The 25,790-nt window shown below is 42.2% G+C and overlaps 1 protein-coding gene across 6 annotated transcripts in view; it reads right to left on the minus strand.

Annotated features, from left to right (window-relative positions):
• CNTNAP4 (contactin associated protein family member 4) overlaps positions 1-25,790 on the minus strand; it is a 279,669-nt gene that overhangs the window by 224,664 nt on the left and 29,215 nt on the right. The gene's annotated exons all lie outside the window — the stretch shown is intronic.

Here is a 25,790-nt window from a genome sequence, read left to right on the forward strand (position 1 = left end):
GAAATCATTATCAGGCAATTATTAGTATGCAAGTCTTGGGCTTTTAACACAAAGCAGCAACAGTGTTTCAGAAAAGGGGATTTAGCAGCCGTTCCCAATCAATGACGCATAAGCAAGCAGATTCTAATCAATATTTCAGGATGTTAAATCCTTTTCCAGCCTGATTGTTAAACAGGACAAGCACTCTTTCTCCATTTATATCTGCAAAAAATAAAAATAAAAATAAAAATAAATTGAGAATCAATAGCTGCTCTAGTTTTAGCTGAAAGAAAACTGAATGGAAACAGAGAGAAAAAGGCCAGGTAATGTTGCCCTGACTATGCCCTGCTGGCACTTGCTGTTTAGTAAAAGCAAGAAAATTATGTAAAACTTCTCTGTTGGAAAAGTAACCAATAGGTCCAATAAATAGTGCTGGATGGGTCAAGAGTAGTCTCTTTGGTTGCACTCAGCATAGTAAAAGAGGATCAATGCTGAATCTTGCCTTCTACCAAGAGATGTGCTCAATGAAGCTATAAGGGTTTACAATATCACATCTGCCTTTAAAGAAGGAATTAATTCTAATTCATTGAGCATCCTATCCAAAGCAATAATTTCTTAGGGAGCTAGGGAAAACGAAAACAATTATATCCATAGAAGAAATCCTGATGAGAACTATTAGTGCTGGTTCTTTCACAATATCTGCACAAAGGAGTTTCATGCACCTTCGTTCTCCCTTCTCCCTAGAGAGGTTGTGGTCATGCAAATCAGTATGCATGTAGAGTTTTTATATTTACACTGAATTCCTATATTCACTTTATTTGGGTAGCCTCATTTTGTGGCTGTTTACCTAGGGTGCACAGAGTCTGCTGGGATTTTCCTCGGTACAAGACCTTTTGGAAGAACAGTGTAAGAACTGCAAATGAAGTAGCCCAGTATTCTGTTTCCAGTGGTGGCCAATTAGTTGGCACTCAAATGAATACAAAGCTAGAACCATCAGCATATATATATATATATATATAGCATATATATATATAGCATATATATATATATATATATATATATATATATATATATATATAGCATATATATATATATATATATATATATATATATATATATATATATAATTAAATTTTCTGTTTTACAATTTAAATTACTCATTTTGCATCCTTAAAATATGATTGACTTCCCTTCTCTTTCCACAGTTCATTTTGCATATCATAAATCCCTGCATATTTTACAAAAACTATACCATTCAGTATTCCATTACTGCATCCATCAAAACTTATTCACACTATTGAATTTATCTTAATAAAGGTAAAGGGACCCCTGACAATTAAGGGACTAACTGCCAATCCTTACAAAATTGTGACAGTTGCTACATGGTAGGCGAAAACCAAATGGCTCCTCCAATTTGCCAGATGGAAAAATTCCTACCGGGCCCCCATTGCAAAACAGGGGACCAACAATGTCCATAGCAAGGCCAGACAAACCTAAGTAAAGGGAGGGTGAGCAGGGGATCTGCTGCACAAAGGCAAGAGAACCAGCAAACAATGTGCAAGGTATAATAAGGGTTTCCCAGCCACCCCCCAAGCCAAGCGATTGGCTTTAGGGCCTAAGTGACTCGGAAAGCCACCAACCAGAGTGAAGCAGAGCTTAGCCCTGCCCACACAGGGTGGTGGTAGGTGCTCAGGGATCTGATCGCAATGTGATCCCTCAGTGAAGAGGAATCGATTTGTCATTTCAAAACAATATGAGAGATGGGAGTGAGAGTGGCCATAAATGAAAGGTTCATAAGGCCAAGTATAAGAGAGATCAGCAAGGTTGATATGCGCAACTGATATCAATATCCAACCAAATTCCTGGCTGTAGTTAAAAAAAAAATTCTTAAAAAAACCCCAGCATCAGTGTCAGGGAGTCTTGGTAACAAACGAGCGTAGTTAATTAAAAATATTTATTGCAAAAAAAACCAGAGTTCACCGGAGCGGTGAGCACAGCCATCCACCATAAATCAAAGATGTCCCTTCTAAGGAGGGTGTTTCCGGTGAGACCAGAAACAGCCGTACTTCCTCTTGTGATGTATTCTGTCTTGAAGACCCCCCCCATATGCCTAGACCTTGGGCTAAGAGGGTCAGCTTCCACCCTTCCACATTCACTGATAATGTACTTCTGTGGCCCTTTCCACTCTCTGAGCTGCTTTTGTTTCATTTTGTCCTTCACTGGCATGCTGGCAAGCTGCCGGCTGACTCTCCGCAACTCTGCTATCAGTTGGCATTCCTAATGGCGGGGGAGAGTTGGCTCTTGGTTATAATCCTCCTGTCTTGCAGTTAACCCTCTCTCTTGCTGGCTACTTCCTTCCCTGGGAGCTGGCTGCAAACTTCCCTTGGGGGCTGGCTCATTCATGACACCCAGGATAGTGATATTGACAGGCAAATCATCATTTGCATGCATCAAGCATCGAACCAAGCAGAGACAAAGGGGGCTGCATGCATTCCACAAAGTTGTGTCTGCTCATTGGGATGCTGATCTGCAAGCAGCGGCAGAAAAAGCTGAAGCAGACTATCAGACTTCGGGCCTGAAGAGTGAACAGGTTGCAAAGTTAGCTCAAGCAGTCTTCAGGGGGAAAGAAGGGTGGGGGGAAAGAAGGCAGACAGTTGCTTGTGGTACCAGCGGTGCCAGGGGCTGATGGAGCGGTATATTGACTTTACTTATAATAGTAGCAGTTTAAAAACCAGATGTCTGCAAATGAGCAGTGCAAGCCAAAAGAGGGAAATGAAGAGAGAACATTGCATGGGAGGAGAAAAGCTGAAATGCAATTAAAAGGAAAGGCCTGGGGGAGATGAAATGCAGACACAGGAGAGTGTAGATCAACATATAAATAAATATTGGCCCATCAGCCAAATTAAGGCTCATTCACGTTATCTAAAACCTAATTCCACAATCTACCGTAATTTCAATGCAGATTTAATAAAAGAGCGGGTGTGAGATTTCTCCAAGCAGCATGGCAGCAAAGGTTGCAGATGCAAAATGAGGAAATGATTTAGCTCTTTCCCCTTTGGAATTCAGAAAGGATTATGATGATGCTTGAGAGATTTGGCATCCGCAGCTTTCAAATAAAATGAAGTCTGTTTACACTCAGAATTTCTTGCTTTGCCAAATCATGCATTCTGGGCCATGAAAGAGGCAAGAATCATGAGCACTTTCCTAACTTTAACATACTCTGGAGTAATTACGTTCATTACTACAGAGGAAATGATTTGGTATATGGTATATGCACTTACGTGGGCGTAAGCCCCATTGAACTCAGTGAGACTTACTGCTGAGAATATATGCATAAACTTGGACTGTTAGACTACAACAGTATACAAACACATCATTTAACTCGGTGGAACTAATTTCTGAGTAGACCAACACAAGATGGGGTAAGGAGTTGTGGGTTCAGGCTATTTTTATTCTTGTTTTTATTATGTATTTTTTATTGTATTTTTATGCTGTGAACTATCCTGAGATCTAAGGATGAAGGCAGTTTACAAACAATAAATAATAACAGTAATATTTTTAGGTTGGGACTCTGTCAGCTCTGTTTAGTCTAGCTAAATTAAGATCATTTCCTATAATGTAGGAATGATGTTTTATTCTATCTATCTATCTATCTATCTATCTATCTATCTATCTATTGCATTTTTAACCCACCTGACCCTTCAGATATTGTCAGACTCCATTCCTATCAGCCCCAGGCAGGAAGGCCATTGGTTATGGATGATGTGAGCCATACTTCAGAAATTTACGCAGGGTCACCAGTTCCCTATCCCTGCTAAAATGTCCATTCAGAATTTCCATCAATATCAACAGTGCATATTTGTGCATCCATGATTTCAGCCTGAGCCTACATATGCTGGAAGACTAAAGAAAAGATCCACACAGATGTGTATTAGGTCTAAAGGTAAAGGACCCCTGACAGTTAAGTCCAGTTGCGAACGACTCTGGGGTTGCAGCGCTCATCTTGCTTTACTGGCCAAGGGAGCTGATGTTTATCCGCAGACAGTTTTTCTGGGTCAAGTGGCCAGCATGACTAAGCTGCTTCTGGTGAAACCAGAGCAGCACACAGAAACGCCTTTTACCTTCCCGCCGGAGTGGTACCTATTTATCTACTTGCACTTTGACATGCTCTTGAACTGCTAGGTTGGCAGGAGCAGGGACCGAGCAGTGGGAGCTCACCCTGTTCGAACCGCTGACCTTCTGATCGGCAAGCCCTAGGCTTAGTGGTTTAGACCACAGCGCCACCTGCATCCCGCAGTATTATGTCTAGATCAATCTTATCAGGTTCCTAAATTTATTTTTTACATTGTAAAACAGTGCCATATCATGCCATGTGTAGTTTGCACATTTATAAACTAGAGAGCAGCATTGTCTATTTAGCATTTACTAAGACATTCAGATAATAAATATTTAAGATCAAGACAGATTTTTCTTAAGGTGGTTGGAAGCTGTAAGGTAAACGTAAAAAGGTAAAGGAACCCTGGACGGTTAAGTCCAGTCAAAGGTGACTGTGGGGTTGCGGCGCTCATCTCACTATCAGGCCGAGGGAGCTGGCATTTGTCCACAGACAGCTTTCCAGGTCATGTGGCCAGCATGACTAAACTGCTTCTGGTGCCATGGAACATCGTGTTGGAAACCAGAGCACACATAAATGCCATTTACCTTCCCGCCGCAGCGGTACCTATTTATCTACTTGCACTTTGATGTGCTTTTGAACTGCTAGGTTGGCAGGAGCTGGGACAGAGCAATGGGAGCACACTCCATCACAGGGATTCAAACTGCCAACCTTCTGATCAGCAAGCCCAAGAGGCTCAGTGGTTTAGACCACAGCACCACCTGCGTAGAGCTGTATGCAGCAGTAACCAAATGACTTGAACTAAGTGGACTATTGTAATAACTGAAGGCCTATGCAGGCATTACAGCTCTTGTGTTTATCCCACGCTTCTCCTCCAATATCCACACATATGGTCTCAAGGCACATGAGTCAACCACTGTACTGAAGCTGGCTTGCACCCAGATGGTTGACTAGCTGGGAGTCACTTATATACCACCTTGTGTCCCAAGATACAGGAAAAGCAGGCGAGCAATGCAAAAAATAAATAAAAACAAAATGCAACACCTGCATTTCTAGCTCACATATAATTCATATTCATAGACTTCCGGGTTAGCGCGAACGGCTAATGGCGGATTCCCTCCGAGCTCCGGAGGGAATCGGCTCTGCTGAGGACGGGTCTTGCCGTGCCGGCGACACGGGGACCCTCAGAAACCGCAGGCGCGGAAGCCTGCGGACTTGGTGACTCGGTGGGCACCTTAAGCGCCCTCCCCGACCCACGAAGAGCCTTTTTAAAGGCTGCGGAGAGGGTACGGAGAGTGGCGTGGTGCTGAGAGTAGACCGCTACTTCAGTAGAGCGAAGCCGCAAGCCATGGCCGGAGAGCGCTGACTTTCTTCCCAAAATTTGGACTGGATAACAAAGGACCCGTGAGTAGTGGAATTTGGACTTTAAAAATTTTATTCTGTGAATTCGGCACGATCGGGGGATGTGTTAAAGGGAAGTCCGCACCCCCTCTACTTATAGACGTTTCAAAGCAAGGAACGGAGAATTAAGGCGGAATGAATACTGTTTTGAGGATTTAAAAGTTTCTCACAAATTTGATAGAACAAGATTTTTGTGCTGGAGAGAAAGGGAATTTGGAACTTTGTGTGTATCCCCCCCAAAAAACCCGGGAGTGTCCTATTTGGGTCCCGGAGGAAGAAGTGAAAGGAGTTTGACAGCTGTCAAAGAAGCTGTCAAACGGGCGGACAAAGTAAAGAATTTTGCTATTTAATAACTCGTGGAATTAAAGCTGATACATTTGGACTGAGGCGATTGGAAATAAAGTATTGATAACAACAAAGTAACAGATTATTGGAAAAGGACTACTAAATAACTGAAAGCCCCCTAGGGGGAATTAGTGACATTACAATGGCTGCAGAGGGAAAATTACTGGCGGAGATAGAAAAAATGTTTTTTCTCGTGGGAATCCTGCAGGAGCAGAGTATGGCTTTGAGTAAAGTTTTTATGACCTTGAATCCTGAAACAAACAACTCTGCTGAATGCACAAAGGAGATGTACGATAAAAATTCTGCAGCTGAGCAGGAAGAGATGCCTTTGGAATTGACAGAGAAAAAAGAAGGAGTTCAGACACTACAAGTGGAAAATATCAACCAGAAATCTGCAGCGTTAGAGTATGAGCAAGAAGACCTCTGGATTACAGATCTGCGAAAGATGAGAAAGAAGAAGAGAGAAGCCCCTGGAGTACTTGGAATATTAAAACTAGAAAGAACAAAGCAATATGATTGGGACTTTTCTCTTGAGTATGGAAAACTAGATGGTCTTTCGCAGCAAACACTCTTCAACATTCTGAATGAAAGAAAATATGATCTGACTCTGACTGAACTTCTTCGGGGTCTTAGGACCATCAAAGAGGACTACCAATATAGCTGGCAGAGAGGGACTGACAGAGAATCAGACGCCTCGGACGTGAGGAATCCGGGCTAGAAATATTTTTTGTTTGTTTTCTGGACATTTGTCTAGGAAGGGACAGAAACCGGGGCAGGGGGGGGAGAGAATAGAATTATAAAATGTTATGTTTTGTTTTACTTGGTCAATGTGACCTATAATTAATATAATAAAGGGAAAATTTGTGAAGGGGAAGTTAGATCGACCTTAAAAAAAAAAGAAATTAATGATTATAAGAGAATTGGATAGTTGAATACAGATAAACAAAAGATTTTAATTTTTAAAAGCAATGTGAATATCTTTAAGAGGTTAGGTAAGAACTTGCTGAATTAATTTTGGAATTGGGATGTAAGAGGAGGGGGTGGGGGGAAGTCAATGAAAGTGGGTAAAGAAACTTAGGGTATGTAATTGTATTTGTGTGTTTGTTTGTCTTTGTCTTTGTGTGTGTGTCTGTTGTTATAAAATGTAAAAACCCAATAAAAATTATTTTTTTTAAAAAAAATATAATTCATATTCATAACAGTCATTTTCAGTAATCACGAAAACACATGGGAATCATTGATTTTAATAACGGTCTGTATACTGTCATTTTTTTTCCTAAATAAAAAATGGCGGACATGATAGTCTGGTAGGAACTAGAATACAATTGAAACAGATAATGCAGCATGACAGATTAAACTTCTAATTTGTTAGCAATACAAAGCATTTCCCATCAGATACTGGCTATCATCTTAAAACATGCAAGGATGGCTCTTGCCGACTGTCTAAGATAAACAAAGCATTCTGTGTAATAAGATAACCTCGGTATTTGGAATATTCCGGTATGAAGTCATTTTTTTCTCTCTCTCTCGGGGAAATTTTAAGTCAATTCACTCTACATCAGATACCAGAAGGGGTCTTTAGAAAGCACAAGTGTTTCTCCCATTGAAGACAGTGGTAAGACTGGCATTGATTTTAAAGAGCATTGATTTTAAAGGAGCTGGATTGCATCCAAAATGGGTATTACAGCGTGAGCAGAATTTAAAAATATTGCTCTTGCTATGTGATACGGCCTAACCGAACTGTGTACGCTTGTGTGGTTTTTAGAGTAGCATGTGATGCCACGGTTTAAGCCATGCTTATTTCCTGGAAGATTGCATTCCTGATCTCAGATATATACATAAATTGTGGCAGTGTTGTAGTGGGGCAGGCAGGGGATGACTTTTGCAATGCTCAGAGTCACCATGATATTGTTTTGAATATCCCGGGCCTTAGCACTAACACTGAGAATAGATTCTGCTATTCCTTCACTTGACTTTAACCGTATTCCTAAACTTTAATCCACATTTTCCCCTGTAATATAGGATAGTGCCTACAGTAGTTTGAATTTTGCTATTAAAAAGCAATACCATTGTTTTTTGAAGCTATAAATCACATCAACGTTACCTTGTGGAGAATAAGGAGATAGGTTAAATGGTTCATTTCACTTTTACCAACATGTGCAAACATTTTTTGGGCAGGTAGGAAAGGTTAATTCAATATGTAAATTCTTAGAATACACATGCAGTGTATTAATAGTATGGTAATAAAACAGTAAGACCTTGAAAGAGAACACAATAGGGCTTATGAATAAATTAATGGAGGTAAGATGGGTCTCCAATTTAAATGAAAAATGATATTGTATTAATATACAAAGGAAACAGAAGGATATATTTTTAAAAGGTTTTTCTGCATATCATTGTATAATATCTTTCAACTAATTTGATAACTATTTAGAATGTCATTCTCCTCTGAAATAAGTCTGCCTTATGAATACTCACTAGATTATTAAATTGTCACTCTCTTTATATCCCCCTCCCATTATAGCTGGGAAGGTAGCACATTTTCATTATGTGTTTCACTAAAAAAACAACCTCCCACCAAACCTGGCAAACAACCAGACAGTAATTTAACTGTTGTTGAAATTACCTTAATTCTGATAAGAAAACATTGTTAATTTAAAATACATAGTTACTGCTACCATTAATGAGTTGCTTTCCCTCTTCAACCTGTTCTGGTGTCTAGAACATCCATCACTGGTGCACTGATTGCAAAAGAGGCTGGACCATTGTTTGGTCATAGAACACATGTTTTGCAACCAGAGAGTCTCATATTTAGTCCCTGGCATCTCTGGGTAGGGCTGAAAGAAATTCTGTAGGAAAGCCTGGAGTGCTTCTGTCAGTCAGAGAGATGGGCCAATGGTTGTACCTGGTATAAGTTGTGAGGAATGATAACATTGCTTTTTCACCTCGGCCACAATGCTGCAACTGTTAGGCAAATAGGATCATCTAAAAAGATGGTCCTGGTTGCGGGCAGGCCCTCAACCCAGTTCCTCCCCTCCCTGGCGTGGGTGGAGTAATACTCTTATGCCAGGGTGGCACCACGATCACCCCAGGCCTCTTGGCCAATCATTTTGAACGGGGTGGTCGTGAGGGGGTCGTGAGGGGGTATAAAGCACCTGCTTCGTGCTGCCGAACACCTGCCCACCTGCCCTTTAATTTAGGTGTCCTCTGGCCTTGCTCTGGACTTCGGTTGGTCAGCTCTCTTGGGACGGTGACCAGGTAGGAATTTTTCCCATTTGGCAGATTGGCGCTGGCCATTTGGTTTTCGCCTACCTCTTAGCAATCATCACAACTTTGTAAGGTTTGGCAATTAGGCATTGGCTTACTGATGTGTGGGGGAGGGGAGGTCAGCCATCGCCTGCCCCTCCATTATCCAAGGGTATTCCATTAAAGGAATCCAGGGCCTGGATCCTGTCCGAAGTCCAATTGAGGGCCTCTGGGAACAACGAGGAGAGCTGCAGGTGGGTTCCCCCAGTGTGACTCCCTCTTTTGGTGGTTTACCCTTACTGACTTCCTGCAAAGGGGGCAGGAGTCCAATATAGTCTTTTGCCAATGCCTAAGCCAATACCGCTCAAATTTGCTATAATCAATAAAGTTGTGGCCCAAATTTTGCCCATTAACCTTAAACCAAAATTCTGTGTCAGTGTGAATTTCTTGATTCTAACAGGGGGGCTGGCTTGGGGGCCTTGACACGCAACCACACGCAACGGCCCCAGACTTGCTTACACTCATATTTAGAACAGCTTGCGGTTAAGATGCTCGTATATAGGATAGCTTGCAGCTGGAAAATAGTTTCTTTGTATGCTTCAGCAGGTATAGAACTCGTTTACACCTTCCAGTGGTCAGGATATGGCTTTGTCGCTTGAGTTAGCATGTTAAAACATAAGAAACATGGACTAAATAAAAAGAAAAATTAACAGGAGGGGTGGTCGTCGAAATCAGGGTAATGGGAGATGTCAACCAAGGTGGAGATTTTAGAATGGAAATTAGGTGGTCAAGATAGGCTGTAAACATTTCAAGTACCCAGCCAATGGGGAAACAAGAAAGAGATCCTGCGCTTCAGAGATAGGGAATAAAAGCGTATGCAGTGTCAATTTTGGGTGTGCCTGCTCTGGGCACCCGCTCTTGCAATGGACATTTTGTAATCAATAAACTCTTTGCTGCTTCACCAATTTTGTTCAGATTTTATTTTGAGGGTCTCAGGACCCACTTCTATCATAAGGCAACTTCCTATGTTCCCAGAAGCTGCCATTCAATGATGAGGCTTTCCCAAGGAATTATGTGGCTAAGTCAAGCATTTAAACAGTACCAAGGACCTGAAAGTAATAACCTTTCATGCAATGAGAAAAAATTCCATGGTTTGCCTGTTCTTGTCCCTTTGTCCAGACAGTTTGTCCCAAACTAAAGTAACCTCCCCAAATGATAATGATCTAAAGCCATCATCTTGCCCTCAAGTATTTAGGGGGAATTTTCCATAGGTTATTTTAAGTTATTTACATGTTACTTTGCAAAAAATATTGCATGTTTATTCAGCCATTCTCACTACAGTTCTGTGAAGATTTTTTTTAAAACTGTTTCTCAATGTGGGAGCTGAGAGGTCTTGACTTGCCTTGATTCCATAAAACAAGTGGAATTATTTTATTTTTAACCACTCCTCAGCCAAAGAAGGCTTCCAGAGAGACTAACAAGCATCAGTATGCCCGGAAGCTTACAATATGAAAGTCACAACACAAAAGAAAAAGGGATTGGGAGGGAGGAAGAAAATGAAATTCAGTATTTGAATCCAATGAGTGATATGTAGTGTTAGACATACTCAGAACAGAGTATGAAAGCAATAGACTTATATTACTTATCCACTGATTTCAGGAGATCAGCTCTGAGTGTGACTAACATTGATTACCACCCAGTGTTGTGTGATTTCTGGAAATTCTGAAATTAAGGATGGTGATAGGAGGCCAACTTTTTTAGGCAATCTTGAAAAATGTGCAGTACATAATTTGTTTCATGCATTTCACATATCAAACTTTAGAAACATAAAATGTATTGTGTATAACTTGGATTGAGATAAAATTATCAAGCTTGATATATTAAAAGTATAGTTTATTTGGACAATACTTACAAATTGAATTTACTTTTTATATTCTTTTTCCTTAACAGGGATGCCTAGGCATTGAGTCCATTTATGGAAGCAATATCAATATCTTGAAAGACAGTTACTGGAATTGAAATAACCCCAATGGATCAAGTGGTTGTGTTGCGGATCACAGTTTGAGTTCCTTTTGAAAATTATTTTAATCTCTTGTACTCCCAGCTGAGCCCAAATCCATCTGAAGTTTTTTTCTCTCCTTTTTTTTGTACCTCAGGGTAAGTGGCTTAGAACCAATATTGAAAATTTATTTCCTGATTTGAATACGCTCCAACTATTTTGTCAAATTATATTTCATTTCAACTGACGTAATGTAATGTAAAGCAGACCTCAACTTTTTCAGACTTTGGTACTTGCGGCAAATTAAAGATTAAAGTTTAAAATGTTCCAAGGTAATAAGGATTAAGTAAAGATATTCACACTTCAGCAGATGAACCTGGTGAGAAGACTGCATCACCATTAGACTGAGTTCTCACTAGAAGGGAAGAAAAAAACCTCCAGTCAAATGAAAATGGTGCTGCATAAGCAGAGTTGAGTCCAATATGTTTTGGAAGCATTAACTGAACAAAATAGGTTTTTAAAATCACCTTGATTTGGTTGGCTACACTAATTATTCTTCCCTGGGTTTTCATTTTAAGAACACCATATGATTCAATATTGCATTTCCAAAATTTATGAGCACTTATGATTAGATTTATCAATGCTATATCCACTGCAAAGAAATCCTTGGAGGGTAACAACATCATCTCTCTAAATAATTAGAGCCTCTTAGATGGAGAAAGGAGTTCTGCCTTACCATAGTATATTTAAATAAATACTGGAGAGTCCAGCAATTGTTTATGATTTATGCATGATACAATTCACCATTGGGCTAGCTGCTGTAAAGCACCATGCGATAAATCTGAAAAGTAATTACAGAATAACTAGTAGAAAGCCTACTGATAACAGAGCTGTGGAGCACTTTATAATATATCCATTATTTACCCACAAACCATGGATCTCTTCTGAGGTCCTTACAAAGAAGAGGATGACAGGGTATTGTCAAAACGCAGTAATAACCCATCAATAAAAGGAAATCTTGTCCCAATTCTTTTACACAATGGAGAAGAGCATGGGAACCGTGTGTTCCATCCATTGAAGGCAACAGCAATGGTCCCATTGATTTTCAGAACCAGATAATGTTAAGTCAGCATGAAGTGAAATTGCCCTAACAAGTACATGTGGCAATTACCTGTACCTTCCAGATCCATTCAGAACAATGGGAGTTTCCCCACTGAGTTCAGTCAGTTGTGGAGCCTTTTGAAATTTCCGTTTCTTTTCAAAGGGGTATTCCCAATTAAAAGTGAATGTGTTCCTCTGCTCACAATTTCACTATCCACACAAATATCATGATTCTTTGCTCTGAATGACTATGCTATCAGGGAAATTCATTAGGGCTGCAAAATATAACCCATTAATTAAACGAAAAATGTTTAATTAATCAGGCGGCATGATTGTAAAATGGGTTTTTTTTAATGGAATGCTTCTAAAATCTTCCTGTGACAGTCTCACAGTTTCTTCTAAAATGATGGCTGCTGGCTGACTTCCACACGGTGCTCTTTAAAGCTCTCATCCCTCATATTAACAGGAACCATAGCTTGGGCAGATTGGGGGTACTGGCAGAGACTGATCAGGAATGAAACTTTAGGGTCACAGAGAATATAAACCCCATCTGTGACTGCTATGAATGAAGCAGTGGCTACCAATTGGATGACTTTAAAAGGGGAATAGGCACATTTGTGGAAGATAAAGCTGCTAGTATTGGTATGCCCAGAACTGGAGGTAAAAAAGGGAAAGTTAAAGGACCCCTGGATGGTTAAGTCCAGTTCAAGACGACTATGGAGTTGTGGCGCTCATCTTGCTTTCAGGCCAAGGGAGCCGGCGTTTGTCCACAGACAGCTTTCTGGGGCAAATGGCCAGCAGGACTAAACCACTTCTGGCGCAGCGGAACACTGTGACGGAAGCCAGAGCGCATGGAAATGCAATTTACCTTCCCGCTTCAGTGGTACCTATATCTACTTGCACTGGAGTGCTTTCAAACTGCTAGGATGGCAGGAGCTGGGACAGAGAAACAGGAGCTCACTCCGTCACGGGAATTCTAACCGCTGACCTTCTGTTGGGCAACAGAAAGAGGCTCAGTGGTTTAGTCCACAGCTCCACCCGCATCCCGAATAAACAAGCACACAATCACTGACCCACCATTGTGAGGATCAAAGCAATGAAGATGACGCCTCCCCAGCTGTTGCCATTGGCTGTGGGTTTCTTGTGATGTCACAAAAGCACTTGGCAACTGAGTGGATATAAAGGCAGGCCAAGGGGAAAGCCCTTTTCTATTTCCAGAAGGACACACCTGGCAATGGATGTGACATTCAGCACTGCCCAGGTTTCTCACACTTGGAGGAGGCAAAGTGGTGAATGGAAGGAGGCAATCCTCTGGCAGTGGGGTGCTAGGAAACAATAATAAGGCATGTTTGCTTGCTTGGAGGCTGCTGGTATTTGTGACTGGAAGCTGGTGGACGTCTCATGATGGACCTAAAAGTAGCGTCTGGCACAATGGGACACCGTGATGGAAACCAGAGCACATGGAAATGCCATTTACCTTCCTGCCTCAGTGGTACCTATTTATCTACTTGCGCTGGCGTGCTTTCAAACTGTTAGGTAGGAAGAAGTTGGGACATAGCAAAGGGAGCTCACCCCATCACAGGGATTCAAACTGCTGACCTTCTGATTGGCAAGCCCAAGAGGCTCAGTGGTTAGACCACAGCGCCACCTGTGTCCCAATTGGAGGTAGCTTGCAGTATACAAGAGGGGAGGCTGTTGTTGCACTCATACACTGCTGTGGGCTTCCCATGGCACCTGGTTGGCCACTTTGGTTTTTTTTTATTATTAATTTTTAAAGAAAATTTTTCTTTTACAAATTATTTGAACACAATCATATTCCATATGTTACAGATTTTTGACTCCCCCCCCGCTCCCCCCGCAATCCTCATACTTTTGTATTTATTCCACATTTCCTTTATAATTATATTGCCAGTTTATAAATCTTTACAGCTCTTTTCCCTTTCACAATACCCTTTCTCATTCACAAAGCCTCTTTAAATCCAACTAGTGTTGTCTGCTCATCACAAATGTTTTCCAGATAAATCGTAAACTTTCTCCAGTCCTGAGTGAACTTGTGGTCTTTCTGGTATCTGATTTTCCCTGTCAATTTATCTAGTTCAGCAAAGTCCATCAGTTTCCGCCTCCATTCTTCCAGTGTCAGTAGTTCCTCTTGTTTCCATTTTTGGGCCATTAAAATTCTTGCCGCAGTCACTGCATATTGAAAAAGTTTATAATCACTTCTATTAATTTCTCTTCCTGTAATTCCTAACAAGAAGGCTTCCGGTCTCTTCACAAACATATATTTAAACATCTTTTTCAACTCATTATATATCATTTCCCAGAAACCCTTTACTTTCTTGCACTCCCACCACATATGGTAAAACGATCCTTCCCTTTCTTTACATTTCCAACATTTATTACATGTGTCAGGGGTTCAGGGAGAGAGGCGCAGATGAGGGAGGAGACAGAGAGCGAGGGGGAAGGATTCCAGGGTGACGAGGAAGAGGACGACAATGACCCAAGATTGTCCATGAGTCCGTCCAGTGAATCGGAGGACTCCCAAAAGGGAGCCCCTCTGGTCAAGCCAAGGGGAGCTAGAGGGGGAAGCAGTCTGGAGCAGGGGAACGAAGGGGGAACCCCCAGTGGGAGTTGGAGAGCGAGACCGGCTGCTCCGCCGGAACGGAGTGAAGGGGGTGGAGTGACCAGTGTGTCAGAAGGAGCAGAACAGGAAGCAGAGAGGGGAAGGAGATCAGGGCAAGACGTCCTGCCGGAAGGGGCGGAAAGTAGTGTAACTGTCGAAGGGAAGGTCAGGAGCAACGTACGCGCGCCAAGTTCAAAATGGGAGGCGCGCGGAAGTGAAGAGAGTCCTGGGGAGGAGCCTGGTCCCAAAGCGCGAAGGAGGGGGGAGGAGGCGCCAGAGGATTCAGCCTCTGGGGAGTCCCGAAGGGAGAGAACACAGGGGGGCAGAAAGACCCTGCGGAAAAGGAAAGAGAGGAAGAGGTGGACCAGTACAAGCCTCTTAAACTGGTGTAGAGGCGGGACTGACTCAGAGGGGACTACAGCGGTCTAAGCGTAACAGACGTAGAGTCACGGAGCTCGGATGCGAAGCTAAGAATGTTCTTCAATAAAAGCTTTTGTACATAAGCCGGACTGGACTTTGGTCTCTTGTGAGCTGGGACCACGGGTGGCTCTGACAACATGTTTTATACATGTTTTATACATTTATTACATGTTTTATACATTTTATACATTTTTGCAAGTTTAACGGGAGTGATATACCATCTATATACCATTTTCATAATGTTTTCCTGGTTGGCCACTTTGAGAATGGAATGCTGGACCAATATATCTTTGATCTGATCCTCATCCCTCTGTTCTAAATAAATGAATGCCAGCATCTCTTTTCCACCCTCACTTCAATTTGAGCCCCGATTTATCTGATCTGGGGACTACTTGCAAAGGCACTTGCAGTCCCCCAAGCAACTACGTGCCCTTTCCCATCACTTTCCCACTTCCTCAAGCAATTAACAACAACAGGAAACCTTACTTTGGACGGAGGTAATAACATGCAGCGGGGAAGGCTTCTTGCCCCACAGGTGAGGTCTCCGGCTTGGGTGAAATGACTCTCCTTAGCTGGAGCCCGGCAACAATAGTATGCATTGTTTCATGTTGTCAACTGATGCCTGTAGAGTTGATTTATTTATATTTGCAGCTGATGATGCAGACTAAAGTCTAGCAGTACTTAACGTTCCATAAAGAGAGTTTAAGACTGTTAAGTGTAACCACAAGAGTAGACTAAAGGCCAAATCCCCCTCCACCGGGTGAAGCACTTGAATGGATCCAAAATTAATTCAGATGGATTAATGCTATTTCATCTGTTATAGCATAAAATAATCTTCCTTTTCTCAGTGTGAGGCAGAAGCTGACTCACTGCCATTATTCCCTTGGAACCACAGCTACTTGGAAGGGCCAGTCTGGTGATGGCTGTGAGGCTCTGAAGTGGAATGCTTTGTTAGTATATAAAGGGTCTGAGTCACCCCTGTTTCAGGGACCTTGCTGTCTTTTATATGATTACAAAGTTGCCTGTGTTACTGTGGAACCTCTACTTACGGACGTACTCAGTTCCAGAGGTCTGTCCGAAGTCAATCTGGGTCGCTGGTAGAAACACCGTTGTGCACAGGTGCATCGGCGGTGGTGCGCTTCTGCGCATGTGCTAAAGCCACTTCTACACATGCGCGAATCGCAGCAAACCCAGTATTTACAAGAAGTTTTGTAAGGAGAACTATATGAATTATTGCAAAAGAGGACTAAGAAGGAGTGTATTTGGGATTTGGATTTTGCAGCAATAACTATACAGTGGTACCTCGGGTTACATACGCTTCAGGCTACAGACTCCTCTAACCCAGAAATAATACCTCGGGTTAAGAACTTTGCTTCAGAATGAGAACAGAAATCGTGTGTTGGTGTGGCGGCAGCAGCAGCGGGAGGCCCCATTAGCTAAAGTGGTGCTTCAGGTTAAGAACAGTTTCAGGTTAGGAACAGACCTCCAGAATGAATTAAGTACTTAACCCGAGGTACCACTGTAAAGTAACCTGAGATACCATATTAGCTAATGGGGCCTCTTGCTGTCGCTGCACCACCACTGCGCAATTTCTGTTCTCACCCTGAAGCAAAGTTCTTAACCTGAGGTACTATTTCTGGGTTAGCGGAGTCTGTTTCCGGAAGCATCTGTAACCTGAAGCATCTGCAACCCGAGGTACCACTGTAGTGAGATTGCGGGTCTCTTTGGAACATAATTACTCACACCTTGTGTCAAAGACACAACTGTATTCACATACCCTCCAACTGTCCCTATTTTCCAGGGATGTCCCTGATTTAGAGAAGCTGTCCCAGTTTCTGATTGGAATGTCCCACTTTTCCTTAGGACATTCCTATTTTAATTGGAGAAATGTTGGAGGGTTGGAGTTATCCAACCCCCACAAGCCCTCTCAAAGCAATCCTGTATAGGGAAGTTTTTTTCATGTTTCATGTTTTATTATGTTTCTAGATATGTTGGAAGCTGCCCAGAGTGCTCAGGCAACCCAATAAGGTTATTGGGTTGCTGTTTTTCTTTTGATTATATATTTTGTGGTTTTGTGTTCTGATTTTGTCCTGAGACCTCTGGGCATAGGGTGGAATATAAATTCAATAAGAAACAAACATGTGACGTATAAATAGTAAAATTGTCATTATGGTATAGGACGTCCCTATTTTCACTGGAGAAATGTTGGAGGGTATGCATTCAGCTAATAAAATAACCAACCCAGCTCCCTATAGCAGCCAAGTTCAAAAGAACAAATGCAGGTAAACAATATTCATGTCTCCCGAGTACTGCAATTCTCCAATATGATTAATTGGCCAAAACAACAGCGGAAATGAATAAATCAGTGGACTGGAATAATGTGCACTAAATGGCCACAAAGGCAGAAGTGCTTTGCCATACATACATATATACTGTACAATGAACTTATGAAACATACCAGCTTTACATAACAAGGCCCGGTGGAATTGAGAATGGCTCCATAGTTCCATGACCTTAATTGTTATGAATAGGAACACATTTTCTGCATCACTCTCTCTATATTTAGTGCTATTATATAAATCACCAGAATTTCAAAACTATAGCAATTGGTGATGGCAAAGGCAGTTGAGTAGAGAGTCTGCTACAGTGAAAATAGGGGAAGGGGAACTACTGGAACAATTGCAAGTCCCTTAACTCTAATATTTGTGGGGGAGTTGGGTATATTTATGATCTGCACTTTTATGAAGACGTCTTATAATATAAAATTCAATAACATCAATCAATATTTATAAAACCTAGGGAAAATATCAATAAAACAGCAGTAGGTACTGGCTGGTTAAAAAGGGGGGGGGAATCACATTGTCTAAAACAGGCATGTCCAACAGGTAGATCGTGATCTACTGGTAGATCACTGGACGTCTGTGGTAGATCACTGGTAGATCATTGGCTCTCCCCAAAGAAGCTCAACAACTTTGTCCCCCCTAAAGAAAACTCAACAACTTTGACCTGAACCCCCCAAAAGGGGGTAGATCACTGCCAGTTTTTAACTCTGTGCGTAGATTGTAGTCTCTTGGGAGTTGGCCGCCCTGGTCTAAAAAGTACAGTTTTTATGAGATGTCTAAAAGAAGGCAGAGATATTTCCTACTGAACCTCTACGGGCAGCAAGTTCCAAAGGGTAGGACCTGCCATGCTAATAGCCTTGTCCCTAGTGAAGACAATCTGCATATTAGGGAATCCTGGTGTATCTCAGCAAATGTGATTAAATGGTTTAGTTCATCTCTGCATGGGGCTGCTTCATGAACTCCATTCTTCAATGGGACAGGAAGTGAGCTCATGAGCTTGCCAGGAAATCACAGAGATGCTGTACTCATGCAACCTCTTTTTTATTATCTCCTTTAAACACTGTATTTCCTCCAAGGAGCCCTGTCTTACACCCCTCCACAACAAGCCAGTGATTGTAAGGTGGCAACTGACCCAAGGTCAACCGAGGAGTTTCATGTCTGAGCGGGAATTGGAATGCTGGTCTCTGTCGCCATAGCCCTATATTGCGACTAACGCACCATGCAATTGAAATGGGTGGAATTGTCTCAGCCTAAAAATACAACCACAACTGCCTGATTGTGCCTGTTGCAGGTGCTGCACGTACGGCCAAGTGGAGATGTTGCTTCATTCAATTTACCCCTGAGCATCACTAGCTCAGCTGCAGGCCCAACAGCAACCTGAAACATTCCTGGAAGTCATTGTATGGGGACTGCCAAAATTATAGCCATTCTCCTTACATTTGTAAAGCACCAAATTTTAAGGGCAGGCCACATGACAAGCAATTTACAGACATTCTCTTTCTATATGGTAGACACCGATCCAGAACTAGAAGCCAACTTCCTTGCAGATGGGTGAGTGTATGGATGGCTGAGTGGGCAGTGGGGGTGGATGGGAAGGAGGAAAGGTGGACAGAGACAGCAAGAGGGAAGTGCAGCTCACTTTGTGTCAGGGTCAGGCCAGCTCTGCATATGAGTAACAGAGGAGAGAAGGCACTGAATGCTTGGTGATATCTGAAAGGTGCACACTAGGCCATTATTGCCCAGTATATTTTGAATTAAACCTCTTTCTCTTGTGGGTGCCGTCGCGTCTAAAAGAAAAAGAAATTCTTATCTCCCATTTCATCACAAAGTGATTGATTTTGTTCTTTCAAGGAAGAACCCCAACATAGACTCCCATGAGAAGGATTTTTAACATGAAACCTCACCTAAATGCTGGAGAGGGTCACCTTCCCAGGCACATACCTCCATATGTGGTGGGAACGACCCCAAATCCAACTATTCTGGACAACAGCCATACAAGAAACATGTAAAATAACTAAGCAAGCACTAGAAATCACCCCAGAATTGATCCTCCTAAACATCTTCCAAGACAACAATGCCCATTTACACCACAAAGAACTCATAACCCACCTACTTTCAGCAGCCAGAAACATCATAACCAGACACTGGAGAGACCTGTCAGGAGTAAGCATGGACCAATAGTACCAAATAGTATGGGAAACAGGCCTACTAGAAAAATTAACCAATGAACTGAAACTGACACAGGGACAAACAGAAGAAGACACCTTCACCCCGGTATGGCTCCCCTTTATCACATACACAGCCCAACAAGACAACGACAAAAATCCACCAACAGCATACGAATCATTTGGCTAACCTGATCCAAACACCCACCACCCCATTCACACATGAAAACAAAGCTCATCACAGCCAATCACAAACAAACAACCACACCCTAGGCCAACCCCAACCTCTCTCACCACCAAAGGAACACAAGTGAATAGCAGAGAACCTGCACAAGCAACGCTGACACAACACCCCCCCACACACACATATTAAGTAAAACAGGATCATCACACCCAACCCCACTCACGAGGACCCCCTCCACCTCTTCCCCCCTTTTCTTCCTAATGTAACACTAATGTCTCAACAAATGAAACTTATCTGTAAAAATGTTACTTGGAAAAAGAGAGAGAGATTGCTCATACTTTTGTAAACCAATAAAATCTTTAATAAAAATACAAAACAACAACAACAAAAAGAAACACACAGAGCAATAAATTGCCTTCTGTGCACCTTTGAGATGTTCTTCCTTCGTACTCTAGCTCCTGCACGAGTACCATCATGTAGAAGATTTTTTCAGTGGCACTAACAAGAGGGCCATAAGTGGTCATCAACTTTGAACTCGTCCTCTGTTTTGGAGAGCTTATGCCATTCTGAAAATTCCTACCTTGACTGAGGGCACTCTACTGGAAACTATGATGTGAGTGTGAAGAGGCTACACAGTGAGCATCTCTTCTGTCTGAAAAGAGCTCCTTGCACCACTTGATAGGAGCCCTTGTGAAGGTAGTTCCATAAGTAATAGGGAACATGGGGCTATGCTGCTTGACCTGCTCCCAGTGTTGGATGCAACCCACCTACCAGACATCCACTCACTGAGCTTTATCTGAAGCAGGAAAATATAACAGCATAGAACCCTATACTTTTAGACTTCCAAACAATCTGGAACCTTGCATGATCAGGGTTCTGGAGTACATGGAAGCCTATGCATGTAGAGCACTATGCAGAAAGGCTTCTCTTCCAATGTCTAGACTCAACGTGTGGACATTGGGGCTGAGCGTGTGGTGCACTCTCTCTTCCTCATCGTCTTACAAAGCCCTCCTCACGAGTATAACACATCAAGGGACTGAAATTGTTCCTGGAATCTTGGGACACTTCCAAAACAACCACAAATGTAGCACAAGGGATTTATTTGAAGTGAGAAGTGTATCTATGCATGGAAGACCTTGCAAGCCCCCAAAAGCTTCCCTGGGTTGAAGTCTGTATTATTTGATTTACTGTTATAGCCTATAAATGTTCTTTCTTTTTCAAGGATGTTTCTAAGGTCTCCTTTTTTTATTAACTCAAGAAACAGGCCCATTTGTTATTTTTGAAGCCGTGTGAGACATGGAGTAAACATTAGCTTAGTATTTTCTTATGACAATATGTGGGAGGTGATGCCCAGCTTTAAAAGTAACTCTTTAGTAATCATTTCTACTTTTAATTCAGCCAGATTTTTTTTTGCAGTATTTATATTGTTATTTAATGTAATCATTAGCTAAAAGTTGTTTAATTTAAATAATAAGGTGCCTTGAAAAGCTGGGAAAGAGCCAAAGCAATTTCGATAAAACAATCATTCCATTTAACTGCTCATGTTTATTCAAAATTATAGGCCATTACTGTTACAATGCTGGAAAATTTAATCATTTAAAGAAGGTTTATATATATCAAGGGAAATGCAAAATTGGATTGCATCAAAGTAAAACAAGGTTTTCACAGGTCTCTCAGTAAATAAATGACTGTCAACTAGCTAACAAACTCCAGCTGGTTAGTTTTTTGAGGCTGATGACATGTCGGCATTCAGAATTTGAAAGCTGATGAGATTTCATATGAAAAATTACCTGCAGTGGCTCAGAGTTGAATTAGCCGAACTGCACACCTCACACACTATGCTGCATAACAAAAAAGCAATCATATCCCAAATCAGCTCTACTGAGCACAAGGACAAGTGGAACTTCCATTTCCTTCAAACTATTTCCCACACAGAAAATATATATCTTATCTATATGTTTGAAGAGCTAGCTAATCTAGTAATCATTTTCATCCAGAGCACTCATGCCTGGGTTTCAGATGCTGGCTTTGTTCAATGCAAAACAGAGCTTCAATATATTGTTCTTCTGAATTCATAAAAAAGCAGTGCTGAAATAAACAAGTTTTTTTTTTCATTCCTAACCAACATTTCATTTTAAAAACCCACTTTAGAATATCTGTATTTATATTCAGGTTTCTGTAGAACTCGATTCCCCACCTCTTACATATTTTGAATAATTTCCAGTTCCTTGAAAATGTTGATATAAGAGCTGGATGTTTGAAAGCACCCCGCCCCAGCCACCAAATTATTTAGTTGGTGGTCTAACACTTTTTTAAAAAAGTTGTTTGGTAAAAAAATGTTTGGCTCATTCCCTCCTCCCCATAACTGAACATGTGTTCCAGGTGCACCAATTCATATAAAATATGACACCAGCTTCACACTTTGCAATAGTTCACAGATGAAATAGGGGTAATTTATTAGAGGTTATCGCCAACACACTTCTGCTGCGCTTTTCTGCTTGTGTGGTGGCACCTCGGTAAAACCACTTCTTACTGTTTGTAGCAGAGTTTTCTGCGGAAGCAGAGGACAAGAACAGGAGTCATACTCAAATTCAGTCAAGAGCTTCTTTATCGCTTGATTGGTTGCACAAGCATTTCTGTTACTATTATATACCAGCTATTTACATTTCTTCTCTATCTCTCCAGCACTGTATAATCTCAGGCCAGTAATTAACAATCCTGACACAGCAAAACTCACAGTATCAGCAGCACCCATTGTCTTACTTCCAACCTTGGGGTCAGCATGCATGCTGACAGTGTGTGTGTGTGTGTGTGTGTGTGTGTGTGTGTGTGTGTGTGTTGCAGCCTACAACTTCCTCCCTTTATTTGCCCCTCCAGCTGACATCACTCAAACCTAGAGTGCCACTCCTACACACAAAAGAAAATTCTGGAACCTTCTTGAAAGCTTCCAGGAACTTTTATCTGTTTCTTTAATAATGTATATCTAACACAATTGTTCATTTGTAAAATGCTATTCTTACCCCAAATATCTCTGGATACCATGGCTGGGAAAGAGACATGAACAGAGATGCGATATTGAGATGCCTTTGTGCACCTGACTTTGTCTGCCGATGTTGTGATGCAGCTATTGTCCTTACTGCCATCACACATGAGACTTATGAATAAGGACAAGATTGTGGCCGTTGGTCATTCTGTTTGACGAGTGGGCTGAAAACATTGCTTGTAAAGCTTGTAAAATAATAAAAATGGACATAGATGAGTTCTGGACCACTTGAGTTAGTAAAGCCTGACAACTAAGTTTTCATTAATAGCTTAGCTCCAATAGAAAGCATCATCCATCACAACAGAATCATTTATTCATATAGCTTTCACAAAGAAGGACAGCAAACATCAACTAATATCAAAGTGAATCAAGAGGGATCACATCATGAAGTAGGGCAACTCTTCCATTATAGAACAAAAAGGAAGACTCGCCATTCAATATACATCAAAGCAATTTCCTAAAATACTTGACACATTTAAAAGAGGAACCTTATTTAAACATTTATAACCTCCCTATAACAATTATCTCTTGTGATAAATCAACAGAGTGTCCCGGGCACATATTGATTACAAGATCCTTGAGTCTGCTACTCATAGTTTTAACCACTACATCGTAGTTTGGATTATTGATAATACATCCAGGTTTTTGATAGGAATCACGTTACATATAGATTTACTGTCATTCCGTCTGAATAAAATTAAAGGCCCTCCTTGCCTGCCCAATACATTTAATGCTTGTGCTTAGAACCACCATTCTTCATGAAGTTAAATACTTTGACAACAATGCAAACACCCGGAGCCAAAGGCTAAGTCAGGATAACTTAGTGAAAGTTAACAGAAATAAGATACCTTACTTCAATCTGTCTCAACTGCATATCAAGCTGGATGAAAGAAACACACCAGTGGTCTGTTTATGTTGTCATAAAGTCTAATCTTACTTCTACCAGGGAATTATGCCATTTATTTTATCTGTTGCTCGTTTTATTTACTATGTTTATATAGGTCACCTAACAGCATGTGTTTGCTTTGTGGTTCACATGAATTAAAAGTACAAAATACAAACATAAGGACAAAAATTCAGCAAGTAAACAACAACATAAAAACGATTTGCTCCACAGAGAATGAGATAAACCTAGTCACAAAAAAACCCAGGTGAGGCAACTGTCTCAAGTGTCATGATCCACAGGGGCAGCTGATCCTGATGTAGATCTTTATTTCCCCCTTATTCTTGATGTAGATCTTCACCCAGCCATTCTTCCTTGCCGGGGAGGGCAGCACTATTTTGTGGTTCATGTCAGGTGGCAAAATCCCTTGGGCAGTGGCACCCTTCTCCTGGCTGTGTCCCATGCTGCATGGTCACCTGGACCAGACTCCACCTTGACATTGCTGCTGGACCAGCAGAAACACCAAAAAGGAGTCAGGCCCTCACAACCATGTGGTGTGGTTGTGAAGTGGAACTTCCACTTATTAGAAGAGATCGGTGGCTGTACAAAAGCTTGTCTCCTTGCTTGCCCCCAGGAAAAGGAAGGCAAGAACCCGTATGTCAGGAGAGGAGAGACAATGAGACCATGACCATGCAGTGTGCTGGTCCCGTGGGCTAATCTAGAGGCAAGGTCCAAGTCCAGTCTGAGGTCGAAGGTGCAGTATGGAGGCAGTCTGAAGAAGTTGAAGCTGGATGCAGGGCAGGTAGTGGGGTGAGGTCAGGAGCTCTGGCAGGATAGCAGGACAGGGTTCAGGCAGGAACTGGCAACCAACAAAGTTGCTCCTGCAACTTGGGACTGAGGCTGGCTGGCTTTTATCTGCCCCAAGGCACAGGGTGGCCCCAATCCTCAGGTGACTTGCCTCTCCTGGCCTGGAGGCGAGCACTCCTGTGGGAACTTAGTTCCCTCCGCCTCTCTGCCCTGAGCCTCTGCAGCTCAGGAGAAGCTGGAGGGTTACCGGACCCAGAGGCAACCTCAGCTTCCTCTGATGGGGCCGAGAGTGGAGCACCTGCAGGCAATGGGTCCACCCCCTCAGGAGCCAGAGCAGACTCAGCTGGTGCCTGCACCTGAGGATCCAGCACAGCTGAGGACCCTTCAGGCTCATGGTCCAGCCCCGGCTCAGCTGGTTCTGGAGGCGGGGACTCCTGTGCAGGCTGGGATTCCTCAGGTTCAGCATCCGAATCCGAATCCCAGGCCATCACATGTAGGCTTCCTTCTCTCCATAGTGGCTGTGGGGACATGAACTTGAGGAACAGCAGAATAGACTTTTGATTTGTAGCTCCTGCACTGCAATGTGCTTAAAGGGTAAAAGCAAAGATGTTCCACTGTCACCAGAAAAGCAACTATGAACATGCTGGTGGCAGTTGTAGCCCAACAGCCTCTGTAAGGCTACTCTAGGAACAGGAACCAAAACTTGTTCCACAAATACTATAATGTCAGGGACTGGGCAGAGGAGGAATGGTGGAGACTGCCTTCCATCCTGACCCTTCCAGGGAGGAGGAAGAGGAACACAGTATAGATTTACAGCAGGGGTTTGAGGAAGGTCACTGCTTAGAGGCAGATGAGGGGGAAAGTTGGGAAATCATAGGAGAGCCAGAACAACACCTGGCTGACACGTTGTCATTAGAAAGCATTCCAGACCCTCCATCTCCCAGAACCCGGCAAGCCTTAAAAGTAGGAGAGCAAAGAGCTCAAAGACAGAGGGCACGTAGCAGCACCTGTAGAGGAGATGATGAGAATGACGAGTGAGGAAGTGGGAGAGACGAGGGATGGAGATTCACTCAGGACAATGCCATTATCCAAGAGGCTGGGTTCTATAGCCTCTCTCTGTAATATTGAAATAAAAAAGGAC

This window comes from Podarcis erhardii (assembly GCF_964252035.2).
Source record: "Podarcis erhardii genome assembly, chromosome: 11".
Taxonomy (NCBI): Eukaryota; Metazoa; Chordata; class Lepidosauria; order Squamata; family Lacertidae; genus Podarcis; species Podarcis erhardii.